Raw genomic sequence first — 15,610 nt, forward strand, 5'->3', positions numbered from 1 at the left:
TGGCGGCGGGCGGGGGGGGGGGGGGGGGGGGGGAGTAATCTCTGTTGTACAAATATGGCGTACCACTTGAAGATATTAAAACAATTCGTTTTAAATTTGAGATATAGGGAAAATTGAAATCAATGCAATCTTTTTGTTCCCCTTTATAGTTTTTGAAGCGAAACGAAATAACCTAAATAAGCACCGCATGATTTGAAAATATTTGAATGATTTCTTAGATAAATCGTTTCTAGACACGATAATATGAGAATGCATCAATTTAATATATGTATAATGAAATGACAGAATATGCAGAATTAAAGTCGACTGAATTCATAGTTTTCGAGTTACTTCCAATAGCATTACGTACTCTCATTTCTATTGACTGTATTTAGACACGATTTAGTAACTCAAATACTCATATTGAGTAGTAAGAATAGTTATTACAAAGTATGTATCGTCATTGTAACAATGTACAATCTCAAAAATGGGAGTTCCTTTTGTCCTCTCGAATGACTCAAAGTGTAAAACCAACGCCATACCTTACGTGCACGACCTACAACCAAATGCTCTCTAACTCCCCTCGATTCCAAATTATATAATTTAAATTATTGTTTAACGTCGATCAACCGTTAAAAAAAATTCTCGAAACAAAGAATCCAATCAACGGTTGTATATAGGAAAACGGCGTTCCGAAAATTCGAAGTGGGGAAAGTGGTCGAGCGACGACGCGATTATTAATGGCGCCACGATAGGCGATTAATAAAGCCGGCGGGGGAAAAAAAAAGTATTAGGCTGGGAGGAAAAGCGATGGCGAACGGCGGGAAAAACGGCCGGTGTATTTGGCGACTAGTTGTCCATAAGCCTACACAATTTACAATAGCATTGTCCGCGGTCGGCCAGGGCCAGCGATGATTTATCGAAAATCGTCATTCTGCTCTGGCGAAAATTCCTGACCCCCACTGGTGGGGATGGCTAACAATGAGTTGCTTGTCAACGTCGGACAAATTAATCGAATCAGTGCGCGGATTTACTGCCGTCTACCCCCTGCCCGTACCCCCTCCCCTCTTCACCCCTTGCGTACGTTCTACCGTGCCCCTTCCCTCCCTCTAACCGCCAAAAAAATGTATATGACAGTGTGTCTCCTCGCTCGTTTGAATGCGAATAAATGGCGCTGTATGATGACGATGGGTATGGTGGTTACGGTGAATGGCTTCGACTAGAATGAGAGTGAAAGAGAAAGAGCGAAGTATACAGGGATGAGAGGCAGAGGGTAGAGGCAAAGAGAAGGAGGGAAACAGGCGGAGAACGTAAAAGCGTATGTTTTGTCTCCGATTGTGCGGCGATGATTGATGATGCGGTTAATGGTATTTTATTAGAGACACTTTGGAGGGTCAATAGACAACGGGCCGGATGAATAATAACTCTGTTACGGCGTTACTTATTAGGATTACTCGACGACGTTGTTTCTCCCGGTGCGATCATTAGGATGCTCGAGCCACGTCTCGGTCTGCGTCTTTATTTGTTGCTGGATCGGATGGATATTGTTCGTTGTCCCGTCCCGTATGAATAATTAACGCGTGTTCCGAGTCGTCGTTGAGTTTACGGTATCGCGGATGTGAGAAAGTTTGCTGTTCTATGGTGATGGTTCGAATTAGTGAATGGAGAATGGTCTATCTTAGATTTAATGGAAATGTAGAAGATATCCAACGAAAGAAATTTCGTTTATATTTACGTCATTCTTGATGAAATGTATCCATCGATAACGATTCTTATTTTGTTTCGACTAAATTACCAAAAGTATTTATCTAAGATCAAGGGAAAAGTCAACTAATCGTCCATAAAGTATAGTTAAGATTATGATTTGCAGCGATGCGGCCTTTAATATAATGTCCATTTACGGCTGTTTGGCTTATTACAAGCGCGTGCGGTTTATTGGCCATTTCTTCTGAAATGATCGGATTAGTTTGTGCGATTCTCCCCTCGGATTAGCTGGCGAAGAAAGAATGGCACGAATTCTCATAAAATTGTCCGCTTTTATTATTATATTGATGACAAACAAAAAAGGAAATTCTATTTGAATTTTATTTTATCATTAAGTTACATCATTTTTAGTTACAAGGAACATATTCTAATGAGACAAAATGGAAGGTAAATTTAAGCATTAATTATACCTAACAGCTTAAAAAAATTTCCTACATAGCTGAAATGATAGCCTTGATTGTTATGACAAAGTTGGTTGTCTTCCACGATTAATTTTCATTAGATTCTGTAGGCGTGATGACCTAATAAAAAAATATTCGTTATCAAGTGAATTACAGCAACTGTATCGAATGAGAATCGATACACATCGGAAAAATTATTTTTCGAGTTCCCTGCTACATGTAGGTACTTCACAACACCGAGGAACAGGTAGAAAAGCTTGAAGCGAAGACACTAAAATCACCACCAGGGTTTCCCCGATGTTTGCATTGCCATGTGACTGTTATCTGCGAATAATCTCATTACTCGAGGAATTGTTATACGATCTGGCAATCCATCGTCATATAATCCTCAAGTTAGTAAAGTTCTGTGAGAGCAAACAATGTCAGTACCGTTCCTTTTTCCGAGCTTGTCAATGAGATTGAAGAAACGACAAGAATCGTTAAACATTGTTCAAGGTTGGAAGTAATGACTCGTCTGTCACTAAATTGTTCTTAGCTCTTGACATTACAAAGGCTGAAATGGTCGTTCATCAAAGGGAGTCGTTTCTAAAAACCTGTGCCACTGTGAGAAAGTTTCAGAAAATTTATAGCGCTGTCAATGTCTTTCGTTCGATTTTTTGTAGATATATAAAAAAAATTCCGTAGGCATTAAAAAAGAGTAAAAAGTAGAGAAAGGAAGATCGAACAGATAGATAACAAATCTGTGAGGTTCACACGTTATATTTAAAAAATTATACGCAGATATTTAAAACTCATTAACTATTTTATCAGAAGAAGTTAGAACAAGCCATCGATAAAAATATTAGGAGATAAAAGTCACAGCGTAGGCCGTAATTAACGAGGAAGACGGTGCTTTCATTGCAAAGATCTTGCTTCTCATAATTACAAGAAATAAATTTATCAAAGAGGAATCATTAAAACGCGAATTTCTCCCAACCGCCCAACCCCTCGTCTCTTTTCCAACTGTGGCCACCATCGTGACGCTATACAACGGAGACTTTATTTCTCGTAATTACCCCTCCCTTACTGCCCTGAACTCTGACGTATCGCGGATTTTAATCAACGAATTATTCAGCATCCCGGTGGTAACCGATCAAACGTGTCTGCTTCCTGTACAATAAGGACTCCTTGGCTGGAGTCAAATTATTAACGCCCTTGCTCGCGATCGAACGAAACTAAATCGTACGAGATAAATCGTGAAGGGGAACGGGGGAAAAAAATTAAAAAAACAAAATCACGTATGCACGCATGCGGTTGCGTAATTTGAGGGAAAAAGGGAGTAGGAAAAGGTAATCGGATGCTTTAAAGTATCAGATAGGGTAACAGATAATCAACTATCAGAGGCTTCCGAGCATGAAAGGACCACTCGAATCGCGTCGAGGGAATGATATCGGCAATATTTCAACCGGTGCCACTAATTAGAAAGAGGTCAGTAATTAATGCTAATTGGACGTCGTAATTATCTGCGGATTGTACACGCCGGGTTCGTCTGCCGCAATGGCGGCTTCCACGTTTTATTTCGCGCCGTGGGTACGACTTTCTGCGACAAAGTCGACGTTTGATCCGTGGTTTCAAAGCGGAGGGAGGCGAGAAAGGGCGACGAGGAAAAAACGACTGAGAAGAGAAGGAAAGAGAGAAAACAAGGAAAAGAGAGAGAGAGAGAGAGAAAGATGAAAAGAGAACGACAAAAAAATGGCAAAAGCTAACGCGAAATAATGAACGATATCGTTCGGCTAATATGGCGGTCGCGCGTCGGCTTGGAAAATCGCTGCTTTCTACCCTCTCCCGAATTGGCTTTGACGCGCGAATTAATTTAATTAGCTGATTCTGACGACGATTTTCCGACGTTCGTTCCTCGCGTTAATATTTATTTTATGTCCGTTAGTGTTGTTCCCAACTTCAATTTTCTTTTTCCTCATTTTTTATGGTTTTAGTAAGAGTCATGTTACGATAAATGTAGTTTGCGGTAAATCAACGAGAATGGTTCTCAATTTTCCTGTTCAATTGTTACGTATTAATAGATCGACGTTTCGAAAATGAAGATATATTCGCATTCAGTCCCGCATTCTACACTTTTGATACAATAATAGAGATAATCACAGGACCACATATTGCAATAATTATGGTATGCCATTATCTACGGTTTTTTCATCATCTGTATTTCCGACATTGTCAGGATGTTTGACACTTTCATTATATCGAGCAACGTTGATACTAATATGCATAATGCCCAATATTTGTAAAACAATGCTATTAATACTTGCAACAATTAATCTATACTCTCGGAATGTATGTCTTATTGTAGTGTCCTTCGTATGTTATTTGTTTCGAATTAATTGGATATTATACTGCTCCGAATAATATAATAATATAATAATTGTGATGAGAGAAATAAAATAAACGGCGAAGATTAGGGATTCATAAGAGAAAACACATATTGCATTGAAATAATTATCGAAATAGATACAATGCTGTGTTAGCTGTCTTTTTCTTTCGTTTGTGGCGGATAAAAAGAAGAGTTGTGTGCGTTTCGTCCCGGGACTACCGGTGGACTCGTCAGTAAGGTTATGCCCGGTAGTCCCTGCCTTAGACGTAGAGGGAATCTCGCTAGGTGCGGTATTTGTATCAATCGCTCGTATATTCGACCGCTAGCGAGTTAGACAGACTCGTTGGTACCAGCGGATCGTCCGGGAGATGTTGCGCCGCGTTGATGCCTCGACCTGTCGGCTTCCTATTGATACCGATCCGCCACACGTTATTTGAATAAAAATATTCTGTGTTATTATTTTTATTAAAAATATTTCTATATTCGTATTATTTTCTTCGCCCCATAAAGAACTGTAACAAATTGCTATTATTCTATCACAAAGTGTAGGCATTGTCTATGTTTATTCTGTTTCTTCATACTTCTCTTAATAATATTTAAGGTACATATATAATCCATCGTTCCATCGTTTATGTCAAAAAATAAAAAAGAAGAAAAGGGGAAAAAATTCAACTTTCAATTGGTAGTTAAAGATGGAATTGTTACGGATCATCAAAATTCTTTCGAACTGTTTCATTGACATGGTGCTAAGTGTAAATGCAGGTATCTGGCTCTATTTGTTTGTCTAGGCGTTCACCAGTTAGACTGGCATTGTTTGCGCACGCACACGCACACCCTATGGAAAAACTGTTGGCTCAGATGGTGTGTATTTTTTTATTAAAACTGGCACCACAAAGTTTCCTGACAGACGACAAATGTTATCCTCTGCTACCGTTTCTTCGAAAGCAGTTTGTACTTTCTACCAGGAACGAGAGGACACAATGTTAACGAGATAAGTGCTTGATAATCAACGTTAACCAATAAAATTTGCACTTTCGATTTACGTCGATTTAATCTTTTGTCAATTTGAGAATCGTAAATTTTTCCTAAGAAAAGCAATTGTATTATTTTAACCCTTTTGGGATGTAACTGTCTAAAACTATGGTTACAACGGATTCGTGTTCTATTCTGACGAATGAGATATTGGAATGGTGAAATGCATGCGATGTAGCTAAGAATTTGTATATCATAAAATCTCGATTATCAATATACAGATTAAGCGATCGATTATGGAAACGAAAACTAATGAAAAATTTTGGAATGAGATACAAGAAATTATTACAGTTTTATTTAAAAACTTTTGTACTTGTCTAATGTTATATAATATTCATGAAGTTCAAGAAACGAATGATCTTCTCTCATATGCAAACAAAGCATTAAACGTTTTATCGTGAGCAAGTTGATTTTACTCTATTTGCCTTGACAGTGGTTGACTTGTTGAATGATACGCTCCTAGCATGTTTGCTTTTATTCGCAATCGAATTCGCCACGCGTATTATATGGTAACATAGTATTAAATTTCGACAACAATCCGTGAGATTAATTTGTTCGACTATATTAAGAAAAGCATAGTTGGCCATTGTACCGGGGAAATAGAGTAACTTCAGAGGGAAATCACGAGGCGTATCGTCGGCAGATTACGGAAACAAACGTTCCAGGGTATTATCTGAGTATAATGGCCCGTATGACATATGTACGGTGTGTAGCTGTTTATGACTTTGGACCTCCGTGTGCTACGGGATTTATAAATCTAAATACTCTTGGATACAAGCTCAATCTCATAAACATTTCTGTCATTCAGTTGGAACATAAGTCATTAAAACCAAAGTGACTCTCTCTCTCTCTCTTTAAGAAAGAAATATTAACTGTGGTATCCGCGATTCAAAATACAACGTTTTAATTCTATATAATTGAATTAACTAACTAATTGAATAGAGTACCATATATGATGGTAACCATATAGTTTTCTAAGAATTTTACTATTTCATCTAAATTCTAAGAATTTAAAGTTTTAAAATATGTACTATAGATAAATAAATAACATCGCGAAAAGAACATCTGAACATTCGTTTCTGTATAACAGTATGTGGAAAAATTTGTCTTTAATTTGTATTTATAAAACCACTGTTATAAATAGCCTAAGAAATACCACAATATTATATTTCTACTTATTCATCGACACAACAAATATGTACATACATATTTTTCAATAAACACAGACTAAAATCTAACGAACGAACGGAATTACTTGTATCGCGATGATATCTATGGACCATTTTAATATTGACATAATACTTATACCGATGCTATTATGTTTTATTCCTTAAGCCCGTCAACCGAATGCATGCTTGCGTGAATCATACTGTACCTCGAATGCAAATCGATTTATAACAAATAAAATAACTTATTCTATGGTAACGATCGATACTTTACTCCCGAGACCTGGTTGCTCGGCGCTTATCACCGGGCAACGAGATATTACATCCTTACTCGAATGACGAAACGAACAGTCCGCAAAACCTAATGGAACCTGTGTAATTCCAAGCCAGCCGTTTGCCAAAGCGATAAAGCCAAGCCGATGAGGATGCAACCGGGAATGGATAAGCAATCTTCTTAGCTGTCGTTTTGAACAGCCATGACTGTCAGTCTGGCCCACGCTCGGTTGCCTCGTAAAGTATTAACGGACAATGCGTGACTGATTTCCGTGGCGTACTCTTTGTCAGAGACACAAGCCTCATTAAGTCTTTAACAAACCGGCCTGGTAAACTTTTCGCGTGAATCGAGCCGCTTTATATCGCTCGCTAATAGACGATCACTCATCTTTCGTAACAGCGACCTTATCATCCAGCGTGTAATTACGGGAAACATTGTTGCGAGTTTCTCTATCGATCGGTATCTTCGACGAAAAGTAGGTACATAGTTACAAGTACATAGCAGTACACAGTACAAGTTATGATTGATCGAACGATGCTTGTTAATTCTGTGTCTATGTTTCGTTCGAATCGAATTGAAAGTTTCAAAATTACACAGTTTGTTTCTTAGATTAGGAGCGTTAAAAACTTAAATTCGTGTTGAAGTCTAACTGTTTTCATTGTTCTGAATTTTATGAACACTATATGTAGAGGTCGTTCGCTAAATTAAACGAATGCGTATAATACCTTTACGTAATTGGGCAAATTTAAGAATGAAAATTCAAAATGGACAAGAACCTGCTGTTTTAGGTTCTATTATTAAATAATTCTTCATATCAAATAATTCTACTCATTGATTAATAAAAATTCGAAGTCAATCAAGCATAGACCCTTTCTGTACGAGCGCCAAAACTCGAAGGCGTCCCCTTTGTCTTCGAGCAAACACAAGACAGGAGCTCTTCGCATCCGCCGATCGCTAAGTGGAAGAATCATCGCGGCAAAAAGAAACCTTCTACGCTGCCGGTCAAGACGTTCTAATAGTCATTATCATTTACAAACATCACGGTGTGGCTGGTCCAATAGCACAGAATACGCCACTTGTTTGCATAGGTTGCAAGTGTAGAGGCTCTTCCAATGGTTAGTGCTTTGTAAACCTATCCTAGCTAACTAGGCCTGTGTGTACCTAGCGAGTGTTCCTTCAGTGTTGAGAGAGGAACTCGCGTATATTGCGTGTGTTTATTGATTCCTGGCACCTTCCGTTGGTTTTGGTGACAAACACTGTCGATCGTCGATGATCGTTTCGAAAGAAGAAAACTACTAAGGAATCTAAGAAGAAGTTAAGCTTCTTTTCCTATTTTTTTATGGTAGCTGTTTAAAATGAATTAGTGAAGCTGCTTCTAGGGACTCAACGTACGATGTATTAATTTTTATTCGGTAGCGTACTATTGAAGAGCGTATCGTAACTAAAGAGAGGACGAAATTCTTCGAATTTTTCTATCTATCCGGTTTTTCATGGAGGGGATTCGATGTTTGGTAGTCGGACACACCAGATTCTCAACTCGGTGTCGCTTCGCCGTCGGTATGTGACGAATTTTACACGTTGGTGTGAATTACATTAGAACGAATGACATTTCCCTTCTCGTGGCCACTAAAGGACATTTTTCGGGTAGCGAAAAGAGTAAGCTTGTCGATTCTCCGCGATTGAATCGACTGTCGCTTCATTGACCATGCTAAAACCAAATTATATCTGTGTGAAAACGTACTTAAGTTTATTGCCAGCTTTATTTTCTTTTACACATTCATTTATTTTAACAAACCAATCCAGTCTATTCTATTGCCAGAGAAGCTACTGCTATTGCGATTTTCCTTTATAATTTCTTTAAAGTGAAATACATCCTTCAGAAACGATTTAATAGTTGTATTTAGAAGAATGAAACTAAACGTAGTACAACTCTTCAACAAAATTTAAGACAAATTTCTAAGGAAATAGTAATTAAATAATAACAAATAAATAAAAATAAATAATTTATCCCCGGACTATTTACTAGTCTCTAACATACAAATCAGATAGGAAATGACTTTTTATTCTAATTCGAGCAATTATATTGAAACCAATAAATACTGTAAGACCATGATAAATATATATTTCGTTTGATTAGCATATCATTAATTTATACATTTTATCAACTGTTTACGTTATACCTGGCTTAAAAATTCTAAAGTTCTCGCAACTTGACAAAACCGTAAAATCTATCGTATGTATCGATCGTTTACGAAAATTCATCGTCTTCAGATGCTGTTTACATTTTTCCAATTCTACCAGAAACCACTGAACGATAGAAATCACAGTGGGCGAGCGCGTCCACCGAAATTGAAACGGACTGACTCAAAGAACTTGGAACGATCGCGTTGGCAAAAAAGAAAAGGGGAAACGAGACAGGGAATCGCGGTTTAGGACGTAAACCACGAACGTCTTCTTCGCCATAGGCGGATCAATAGACCCTTAATATGAAATTTCGCGCGGACGTGCGGCAACTAATCCCCACCCTTTTTCCCATCTTCTGGTCGCCCTCGTCCAGCTTCCTCTCTTTCTTCGATGTTTTATTTTCTTTGTCTCTCCTGCTGGCCGGCGCGGAGAGGCCTGAAATATTCGCGAATGCATAAAGACGTGAAATATGGCCGCATGAATCAGCTGGTCTTCCTGCGGAGTGAACGGGTCCACAGGAGGGTTTGACAATATCCTCGCGGCGGCATTCTGCGCGGATTAGCGCCTCCAGGTTTTATGGGCCATTTTGTTTATGCACAGACAGGGCAAGGTTGCCCTTCCATACACCGGCGATGCGGACGCGTGTGTGCTCGCGTCTTTGTGCGGCCACGCACGACACCGAGCTGAATTCTTTTGGAATTGGATAGGTTCGATACTATGTTTGCCACGAGGTGATTTGCCTCGCCGCTTCGGCTCGATGACTTTCGCCTCTACGTTGTTTGAGAGATATTTCTACTCAGGAGTGGAAACTGAGAGTCTCTGCGAGGAAATTATGTATCTAGGATATGACGCATTGTTCGTAATGACAATTCGTTCTTTTAGAGAGAGACTTGTGAGATTTAACATGGATGCCTGACTAGTGCAAGTTTCTCTTTCGATATCTGCAATGAAATTTTTAGTTTAATTTAGTTTCATTTAGATTTCACGACGAGCGCGAGTGGTTTATGATATTTTTAGAACTTTGACGAAAGCTTTGTAATTCGATTTGTTAAACGAAAATTTAACGCGATTTAAATAATTCTCAAACAATTATCAAGTATCGAATCAGTTACCAGTCCCACTGTATTCATTTTTACATATGTTAATTCTTTATAAACGGTACTTTTTTAAAATTATATATCGTATTGAATTGCAATTCTCCCATTCGAATTTAAAATTTCTCGGTATATTTCATTTTTATCTGAACAACATAAGATTTCTTTACTCAGTTTATCTTCACACAAGTATCTTAAAATTAGATATTCTTACGTAAGCTTTCTCACTTTTTCATCGAATGCTCGTTGCATTCGATTTAAAACACGTCAATTCCACGCACAAATACTACTATTATTACTAATAATTTTTCTGAATTAAATATTCCAAAGTAACCTTACTATCTGGTCTTAAAATTACTCCAAATATGCTACTGTTGTTGAAACACAGATACGTATCAAGACAACGTTTATTCATTGTGTCGAATCTTACACATGTTCAGCATGTTCAGAATAATTAGAAACCGATCGCACTCCAGCTCGTTGAACAGGGCATTGTATCGCTGTCGAGGAAAAAACCATCGTTCGCTGGACCCCTCCTGTTGGATTTCCAGTCGATTGAATCGCGCTGTCTTATCCCGTCGTTAGGAATCAGCGGGAAATCGCAGGGGGTGCGTTGTCGTGAGTTTACAAAGGGGGGCATGTGTCGCACGGTGCATCCGTACCATTGTGCACAATTCGGAACGATTAGGAGCCACTAAACAGTCCTGGCTGATCCACTCAGTTCGAGACGAGTCGTTCGTTTAGGATCGGGAACACCTCTGGCTAATCCCACGAGCGTGGATGCAGCAGGATAAATGAAAGAGACAGAACGGGCAGGCGAACCAAATGAATAGATCGCCCGATAGATTAAACCTTTGTTTGTCGGAGTTAAAAGGAGCCGAGCAGCTCAAGAATCTTTTTATTGTTGTATCGAGGAATGATTTTTTGTTTGCGCGCACCCATGTGCCTCAAGTATATCATCGTGGAAATGTTAAAAGTGCATGGTCATTTTTAAATTGTTGTTTAGGCTGGGAATATAAATTTCGAGAAATTAAAATAAAAAAGGAACTGATGAGATGCTATAGCTATCCTGATGATCGCATCGGTATACTTCTTTTATATGATTTATAGTATATTTCTTTCGCCATTTATTTTATTCTTTCCATTTCAATTGCTTTCTTTCGAATTCTCTCAACGTTTGTTAAACTGCAATATTTTTCACTAAGAAATAAAATATAGAGAATGAAAAAGTAGATCTGAAATCTTCTAAAAAGAATCTGAAACAGACAGAAATTTCCCGCGGACGAAAAAATTAAACAGAAACAAATAGAAAATACAGCAGGAGGGAAAGAGAAAATGAGTGATACGGAGCCAGATAGGAAACTCGTGTATACGCGCGTAGATGCGTGGCTCAACGCAATGGCGCAGGACTTCGGTGTTAGTAGGTGTACACAATCTGCGAATAATGGACGCCGAATGCGGAACAATGAAGTATACAAGCGACGTCACAATGCAGGGATCAGCGAAACAACGAGCGGTCTCACTACGGATTACAGGCAGATGCGCTTCAGTCCGCGCCAAATCCGCGCTCTGCCTACTGCACGCGATCATCCTCGTGTTTTCTCCTCTCGTTCTATCCCTTCGACACGAGGCGCTCGTGAACCGCAGTTACCGTCGGCGATTTCCGGTCTCGTTTCAGAACTTCTCCATTAATCCTCTAAACTAAATTTTTCTCTTGCCATTAAATACATTTTTCCATTGTGTTAATCTTCTTGCTGTTGTACTCTCGGAATTGTAATCATCTTTTATATACAGATGTAAGCAATTTTTATTTAGTAAGAAAATATATACAAAATATATAAATACCTTATATAATTAATTATAGCATCTACGTATGTGTTTAGTTAAATATCACTTGTTAGAGGATTAATTATATTATATATTACTACTAATTCTTTTCGTTCTGCGTCAATCGGTTTTCTGTGAAAGTCCACAAAAACGGAACTTTTATTATCTGGCATTCTGAACGACACTTACTTGATGTATTGATTCGCTTTTTGTTATTTAAGATATGGATTAATCACTAGAGGCAATATTCCTATTATTTATTTTCTTTCTGTTTTAATTAATTTTTTATGAAAGTCCAGGAAAATGAAAGATTTTGATTATTTTCAAACAACTTCTATTTCATCCTTTGTAGTTAACGCTAATTGTCTTTCTCCCGTGTTAATCTTTTATAAAAATTCAGCAGAATGTCTATTTCACGAGCACCTCCCATACTCATAGCAGGTGATCCTCTCGAGCAAACACATTTCTTTCAGCTTCCCCAAAACCAACCTATCTCTCAGAAAAATCGTAACAATTCGGAACTCATGTTCCTGAAATTTTTTTTCCTCGTCTAGGGATCGCGTTACCAATCATGGTGGCGCACAACAGCGGGACAATGGGTATCCTTCAAATCGGATATAATGTCGAATAAGACGGGCCGACGGCAAACAGCAACCGGACGAAACCGTGCCGAATACTGTAAATACAGCGGGTGGGCGTTATTCCCACTGTATCGAGAGGCGACAATGGGGGACAAACTGCATGCTTGTTCGGTCGGTAATACCTCGTTGGGTCGCCGAACAGACCCACTCCCATTGTCGATGCATCACGAGCGTATATACCCATAGACTTGCGCGCCCGTACATTTCGAGTAGATACACGCGAACAATGGCATTAATCCATGATTGTTGCTGGTGTGGATATTACCGGGCGGAGACCGAGGGCTGGCTCGTTCGTGCTGGTAATGGTGGTAGCACTGGCCAACGTTGGTACTGCTTGCCGACGCTGATTCCGTAGGGAGTACTGGCCACCCGCGATTCCCGATCATATTCTCCTCTACCCCTGTGTCTCTTATTTTTCCTATAGAATCATATATACATATACTTGTACCTTGCACCGAAAACTATTTGCCAACATTTTTACTTCAGAACGTTTCCCTCGTTTTTCCTATTCGAAGGGTGAAAACATTTTGACAAACCATTCGGTTTTCGACAAACCATTCATTCACGTAGCGAGTCTCCTGAGGAAAGGAAATAGATTTCGAAGGAAGACGCGTAAGAACAGGTGCGTTCGCGTGTTCAGAAACATTGTTCGTGAATAGTGCTCGCAAAATATTCGCAAACATTTTACGTCCATTTTATGGGATACCACTATGAACTGTAAGATACGTCCTTAGTGGTGTTCGCGAACAGTTTACGAATAGTCGTTCGTTTGTTATCTGTTTGCATATTGTTCGCGAATATGTGCGTGAAACATTGTTCTCGAGCATCTACGGCATTGTGGATGAAGAAAATATATTTGTCGTTGTCGGTAAGATGTCTGATAGCTGTTCGTCCACTTAACGTTCACGGTGTTCTTCGATTCTCGCGTTACAAACGTGTGCGTTTGTAAATGAACCATTTGCGAGGACACACCTCACGATAAATCAGGACAATTCGACTAAGCTAAGGTGGATTCGAGCAAAGTGAAATTAAATAGCACTTGGTTAGAACGAAAAGCAGTGCGAATAGAGGGAAGGTACATTTGTACCGAGGGCATAATGACGAGCGTCGGGGATGTCGATTTCAGGCTGTGCGGATCGAATGACTGTACCGCGCAATTTCCCGCGGCTGCTGGCACAGGCAGCCGGATTGTGATCGCCCGTTGAGCAAGAGAGAAACAGGAGAAAAATGCGAGAGTCATCGATAGAATCGGCAGACTGGCGCAGCGATATCGTGCGCTGCTCTCGCATAGGAACAGTGAAAAGAGGACAGATATCATCGTTTCCATAAAAATCCCCAGACGTAGCGGTGACACGTAGGAAATTAAGAGATAGGATTTTAAATTGGAAAAATACAGTGGACGGAGAATGAGGGCCTAGGATACAGCAGAGGGGGTGGTAGAGATAGTAACGAAAAGGGAGAGAATGTACCAGGGTGAGGACGGATGGGTGGTCGGACACAAGCGGGTGGAATAGATGGGTGGGGGCAGTCTCTGTGGTAATTAACGGTTTAAATTGGATCTCAGTTGGCGGCTTATTGCCGATTGTCGGGGCCGAAGACGACGTAGAACAAAATTGAGAACAAAATTGCGCCGGGAGTGGAGAGGACCGATTGTACGCGAGAACGATAGAGACGGATAAGTGGTGGTACGTTATGTCGAAAATAGAGAGGAAAACAGGGGAAAGAGACGCTGCGAGATGGAGCGTACGTGGAAGAGCGTAAGAGGAGCCGAGCCGATAGAAGAGGTAAGGGAGGCGTTACTGTGTCCAGGGAGAGCTCATTGTCGAACTGTCTTGAGGGCTGTCTTTGTGGACAGGACCAACAAAGAACTTCATTTAAAGAGAAAAAGACGGGGCAATGCGACTACGTCGTACGTTAACAGTCGAGAATATCGATTCTATCGATAAACCTCGCGGGAATTTCAGAAAACAATTTTTACAACGCGGCGCTTAGAAACTCGCGACAACCATGATTCTTGGACATCATAGTGGTGACTCGTGAATCTTGATGTAAATCCTTTGTCCAACCATAGCCGACGATAATTTAATCGGCGAGGCGAAGTCATTCTTACGTTGCATAAACTTACCTGTGCGACTCTCTCCTTAAAAATGTCGTAATCTTATAGTTAGACAGGTATATCTGCGTGACGATCGATTGTACTTGAACGTTTCGGAAACACGAAACGTTAAAAAATTGACGCGTCACAAAGAGGAAACTTTTCCAACGTTGAAACGTAAAACATTCTTTTTCAAAGGTACAAGATGACCACCCACGACCGCGTTAAACGTCCGAAAAGAGCTTGAATGACCGTACTCCTTGCAAACACGAGACAACGGTTTTCTAATTACCAGTTTATCGGGAGCAGTTCGATAGGACCTCCATTGCTTCCATTCCACCCTACCCGAACTCTATCCTCCACCAGGCCTATTCTGTTCTTTCTTCCTTTTGCTCTCCGGGCCACAGTCGACTCCGGTTCCGAGTCCGTTTCGTTCGAGCTTCCGCCAACTCTGGTTTGCGACGATGACGGTGGCGAATACCACCTAGAAGGGGTCGTGGTTGTACGAGAGGCGGAGACAGGGGACGAAGAAGAGGCGAGGGGACGAAAGCGGGATCGGAGGCCGGGCTCTATAGGATGGATGGGTCACAATTAAACTCAATCCTATACAAGTTGTTTTTCTTTTGATTCGCCTCGCTCTCCCTCACATGACAATTCCAATTTAACCCGGACAAGCCTCTGGCCTCTCCTCTCTCGAATCTCGATCTCTCCACTGTCCTACCGGCGGTCTTTTCTCTCTTACCAACGAAACAACAACGGCAACAACAACAACAGGAGGGGAACAAACG

General features: G+C 40.1%; 1 protein-coding gene across 1 annotated transcript in view; it reads left to right on the top strand.

Moving 5' to 3' along the window:
• The window catches only part of LOC100745025 (transcription factor Sox-19b), a 139,451-nt gene that overhangs the window by 1,336 nt on the left and 122,505 nt on the right, over positions 1-15,610 (top strand). The window lies entirely within an intron of this gene.

Source organism: Bombus impatiens, unplaced genomic scaffold, assembly GCF_000188095.3.
Source record: "Bombus impatiens unplaced genomic scaffold, BIMP_2.2 scf_0498, whole genome shotgun sequence".
Classification (NCBI taxonomy): Eukaryota; Metazoa; Arthropoda; class Insecta; order Hymenoptera; family Apidae; genus Bombus; species Bombus impatiens.